Consider the following 5,539-nt stretch of genomic DNA (forward strand, 5'->3'; position numbering starts at 1 on the left):
CTCAGAAGCTCCTGAGAGCAAGCTAGCAGTAGCAGCGGCAGCAGCCTGGGGCAAGAAGGGATGTGGCCAGCTTCCCCCCAGAAGCTCTTGAGAGCAAGTAGCCATGAGCAGCTTTCCAGGGCTGCTTTTTATACTGCTGGGGCCAGCACAGGCACTGCCCCCAGCCTCCAGCTCCCCCTGGCTGTAGATCTGGGAGGAGCTGGGCAGGGTCAGCTTGCCCCAGGTGGTACAACTTGCCCTACACCAAAGTGGATGTTCAGGCATGTGTGCTGAGGCAAAAATTCCTGGCACAAAGTTGTTCCACTTCTTTTTGAGCTGCTGCAAGCACACATGCCTGCATGTGTGGATGTGCCCAATGGGAGCAGCATGGAGGGGGTTGCTCCCACCCTGCTCTGGCCCTTGCAGCAGCCAGGGCTAGTCATGGGGAGCTGCCGCAGAGCTCTCTTACCTTGTGCACATGGGGACAAGCTGTGCCGACTGGGGCTTCTCCATGGCTGGCTGGGACCAGGACCTGTCCTGATCTGGGGCAGGTCCCAGGCAGCTATGGGCTTTGCCCCTCCCTCACAGCTGTTTCCCAGCTCCGTGCCCCAGTTGGGTGATTGGGACATGGGGCTGGGGCTGCAGGGGAAGGGCAGGTCCCAGTCTCCTGCCCCAATCTACTGGTGGGACAGCTAGCAGTGAGCGCCTGGCTGGGCAGGGAAATCTTGCTCAGCTGGAGGTGGCGGGGAGCTGTCGCACCAGTGGGGCAGCTAGCAGTGACCTCTGGCTGGGTGAAGAATTGCATAGAGGCAGAGGGCTGGCACCTGCCCCTCCCCTGCAGCACTTTTTGAGCCCTGTGCCTTGATTGCCCAATCAGGGCATGGGGCTGGGAAAGAAGTGTGGGGCTGGGACCTGATCCAGACTAGTACAGTTCTTGACCAGCTCCAGGCTGTGTGGGGAAGTTTGTATGTGCATCCTGGAGATGACTGGAACCTGGCCCAGACCAGGACAGTTCCTGGCCAGCTCTGGGCTGCATGTGCAGAGTTCCCCATGATGCCCACAGCTGGCTGGGAACTGTGCCAGTCTGGGCCAGGTCCCAGCCAGCTCCAGATTGGGCAGGGAACTGTCCCTGTGCAGAGAGCTCCTGGCTCTGTGATTGGAGGAGGGGTTGGGAGATTCCTCCGTGTCCCCGGCAGCTGTCTGCTGCCAGGGTGAGCTCCAAGCTCAGACCCTGGCCTGGACAATGCCCCCCTGCCTTGGCAGCAGGCATCTCCTGCCTTGGCTCTGTGATTGGAGGTGGGGCTGGGAGCTGCCTGCTGCCAGGGCAGGGGAACATTGAGCTAGGCGAGCTCTGAGCTCAGAGCCCAGCTAAGAAGCATGGAGCTCCTGGGGGTAGGGAACAGTCTCCCACCCCTTGCTGCCCAGCTGACTGGAAGTACATTTGCTGCCAGTTGGCTGTCTACACATGCATTACTGCACAGTAATTACTTTGCACTGTATACAGGGCCAAAGTACCCAAACCTAACTTCCCTGGCCTCTTATATTTGAAACTAGTGAACTGCCTGTCAAGAATGACAGGGAGCGCCACCACCCACCACCCTGAGCCACCGCCACCTCCCAGGAGCAGGGTTTGGGCAGTGGGGAGGAAGCTTGTCCTGCCGTTCCCTCCATCTCCCTCCACCCCCTTGGCCAGTACCCCGTGCCGCCGCTGCCTCCAGCATTGCTGGCCTTGCCCCCCTGCTCCATCTCATCCATCACTGCCATCATGGTGGCACTCGACACTCTGATTGGTTATTTCACTAACCAATCAGAGTGCTCCAAAAGCGTTATGGATAGATGGACAGACTAAGCCCTGTATTATATAAGACTGTTAAAGGCAGTTAAAACATGTTATCACTGTGCAAACAAGAACTACCCATGCACTGTGGACATGTAAGCATCCATACAGCCTCTGGACAGGAGAGCAGGCTATGCATAGGCCAGGCAAGTTACATGGCTACATATATGTGTACACTGGACATTGCCATTGGCAATCTTTTGATTCAAGGATGATTTCTACCATGGCTCATTGATGGGTCTTGAGGTGACTTAGGAGTCCAATCCTTGTGCCACAGATCTGTCCACACAAGTTTTTGTTCTTTCTGCAGGGGAGAGTAGGCCATAGGTCGAGATTTCTCTCCTTTTCCTTCCTCCAGTCTATCTTCTTTGCTTCAAGGGCAAGATGATTTACCTCAAAGCAGACTGCTGCTTAGTTGAGGTTGTGGCACCACTGGAACTGGTTCTCAGTCAGCTCCACCCAGCTTTTGATATCAGCATCTACTTTCTTGAGGTATGCCTTCAGTGTGTCATTGTAGCATTTTCTCTGGCTGCCATGAGATCTCAGGCCACAGTTAAGCTAGGAATAGAGCACTTGTTTTGCAGTTGAGAGTTGGGCATCCACACACAATGTCTCACCCAGCAAAGTTGAAGCTTTAGGATCATACTGACTCAGTACTGGTAACGTTGGCTTCAGCAAGCATGCTGGTGTTTGTGCAGTGATTTTCCCACTTGATGCGATGGTTTTCTGGAGGCAACATTGGTGATACCTCTCCAGGCTCTTAAGATGTCAATGGTAGGTCACCCACATTTCAGGGAGAGTGCAGATGATGACTGCATTGTAGACCTGGATCTTGGTGTCTTTCTTGAGACCACAATCAATCAAAATATGCCAAAACCATTTCCTAAAGGATGTGCTTGCACACCAGATCTGGTGCCGGAAGTCCTCATCAATCTTCTAATGGAGGTGCCTGCCAAGGTAAGGGAAGCGATCAATTACCTCCAAAGTTTTTCCCCCAGTGGTAATTTGAGGAGGGGGAGGGAGTCACATTCGTGGCCTGGAGCAGGATGATTGAGCAATTGAGTATTCTTGAGGTTAAGAGAGAGGCCCAAAGTTCAGTAGGTTTCTGCAAAGATATCCAGCAGAGTCTGGAGGTTTTCCTTGGTGTGTACAAGGATGGTACAGTCATCAGCTTACTGAAGGTCAAGGATGGCTGTTTTGAATACTTTCGTCTTTGAGCAAAAACATCCCAGATTGAAAATCATGTGTGTACTGAACATGCAAGAGATACAAAACTATAGTCAGACAAAAATGTTAAATACCAGAGGATGAGGGCCCTTTTATGTTTTAACTCCAAAAGCTGAATAGTTTGGGCATTTACCCAAAATGCAGAAGACCTGGTTTCCAGGCTTCCTCATCCACAGACAACTTGACACTGTGCTTCTCCAGCTTCCCTACATGTTCCTCTAACAAGCAAGCCATAGGTTAGGCATTATCCAGTGCATTCTATAGTCTTTCTTTTGAAGTTGCCCTAGTTGGCAGCTAAGAGGGCAGCTATAGTAAAAAAAAATAAGCCTGAGAGTGTGTGACACAGTGAAGCAGATGCTACTCTGGAAGGTTTGGGTTCTGTCCTGGACCCTTCCTTCCCATGAGGCAGAAACTTCTTTGCTATTCTGTCTATTTTATCCAATGACTATTAAATGCAAGGGCTAGTAGATCAGCATCCACAGGCTCACTGGAGAAAAGCTCAGTGGCCTGGGCTTAAAGCCAAATGCTGAGAAGACAAAGAGGTGCAGGTTCAAAGTCTGTCTGGGTGAGGGAGCATCCTGGTGCCCTGCTTCATGGTTTGCATTTTAACCACTCAGCTATTGAAGATAAAAATGGAGGGCCCTCTTGCTCACTTCTTCTGGAACACCTGATGTACGTGCTACATAGCTGCCACATCAGTTTACAACCTACTAAGCAAACCTAGATGTGGTATGGACACTCACGCATCCACACTACACGTTATAAAATCAGAAACTGTGCATATGCATCAAACAGCCATTTACATAGCTGGGGAAATGCCATTTTGACGCACAAAGAGAGTGTCCCTAGTGACTTAAACCTGGGTCTCTCAGAGCCCTAACCACTGGATTGTACAGTGGGTATCTATTTCTCTCTCCAAGCCGAGGAATATTTATTTATTTATGCAAAATCATTGGTGTAGCTAAGGGGTGGGGCGGAGGAAGGGTAACCAGGCAGCAGCCCCTGGTGCAGTCTTTGGTAGGGAGTGCAACAAAAACTACTGCAGTGGTGGCTGGCCACACCTCCGCCACCTGTGGCATGGCAGCCAATACTGTGTCTCTAGCCAGCATGGATCGTCTCCAGCAGGTAAGCTTGCAAGAGAGACAATAGGTTGGTGGAATGGGCTAGGAGATATGTAGGGGACTGTTACTCAAGTTACTAGTCTGCCTCAGGCTGAGCAGGTACTTGAATTTCAGTCTTCAACAGCTCTTGTGACTGCCCTAATTCCTGGAACATCAAATACCTCTTGATTTGTGCAGGAATTTCATGAAGCTCTATTGACTATAGCACATTTTCATGGAAAAAAGTCAGTTCTGGTGAATCATTTTCAAGGACAGAGATGCCAAAAGCAAAGGCCTTGTGGCTTAGTTGGCTAAAGCACCTGTCTAGTAAACAGGAGATCCTGGGTTCAAATCCCAGCAGGGCCTATGTTTTGGTGGGGCAGTTATCTAACAATTCTGATTTTTTGGGTTACAAGTAGAAGTAGGGATGGGACACTGTGCTTGCCCATGACTTAGCCAGTAGTGGGTGTTGTTCTTGGCAAGGCACTGATGATACCTTTTTAAGATCTGATCCCAGCAGCCTTTCCTCTGATTCCAGCAGTCTTTCCTGCCCAAGTGCAGGGGGACTGGACCCAATGATCTGTAACGTCCCTTCCAGCCCCTAACAACTATGAAACTATGAAAACCAATTTGTTAGAAACTTCCTAGCCAGCCATAGATCCCATTTGGAGCAGGTCGTACAGGGAATCTCATCTTCCAAGCCACCCTGAAAGGAGCTGTATTCCTGCTGTCTCACTACTTCTAGAGCCTGATTTGAAGACTAGTGCATTTACACTGACTTCCTTGGGTGCTGAATCTGGGCTGCTGTGAGTCTTTTTGGGCCAGGTAAGCCAGTAGAAAGGAGGAGAGAAATGGGTCGATTACACTGCTCCTGTCAGAGCAGTAGAAAAGGCTCCTTGGTAAGAGAACAAAGACCAGGAAATAACTGCAGAAACTGCCAGTGACTATAATGGAGCCAGAAGTGCTGCATGTATTTTGCTGAGGTAGCAGGAATGGCTGTGCTCATTGAATGAGTAGCTAATGAAATGCATTACAAGCAGGAAACAGCACTGATGAAGATTACTAGTCTCTTTAGACCTGGGAAAATAAAAGGAAGAAAAGCTTGATTTGCTTCTGTCTTGTATTTGATTTACATGAACCAAAGACTGTGATTTAGTGAACCTCTCTCTAGCTCTCCCAAAACTCCTTTCACAAGATTTAATTTCCCTACCCCTCTGCCTTTAATTTTGGAGAAGGCTGGGTCTTTCATTTCCATCTAGTGTCATCAGGAACAGGTCATTCTCTGTTGTACACTGCTGCCTGTAGACCAGCCAGGAACAACACCCCACTGTGCTTGGCACTGTGCAGATGAAGAGCAGCAGCTCAGAAGAGCTTATGCTCTAATTAGAACAAGAGG

General features: G+C 50.0%; 1 non-coding gene across 1 annotated transcript; it reads left to right on the forward strand.

Moving 5' to 3' along the window:
- The first annotated feature begins 4,435 nt into the window (after positions 1-4,435).
- On the forward strand, positions 4,436-4,509 carry TRNAT-AGU. Its single transcript has one exon. It is a non-coding gene; the product is annotated as a tRNA-Thr (tRNA).
- The last annotated feature ends 1,030 nt before the right edge of the window (positions 4,510-5,539 follow it).

The sequence above is a fragment of the Gavialis gangeticus genome, unplaced genomic scaffold, assembly GCF_001723915.1.
Source record: "Gavialis gangeticus isolate Ggan-Ray unplaced genomic scaffold, GavGan_comp1, whole genome shotgun sequence".
Classification (NCBI taxonomy): domain Eukaryota; kingdom Metazoa; phylum Chordata; order Crocodylia; family Gavialidae; genus Gavialis; species Gavialis gangeticus.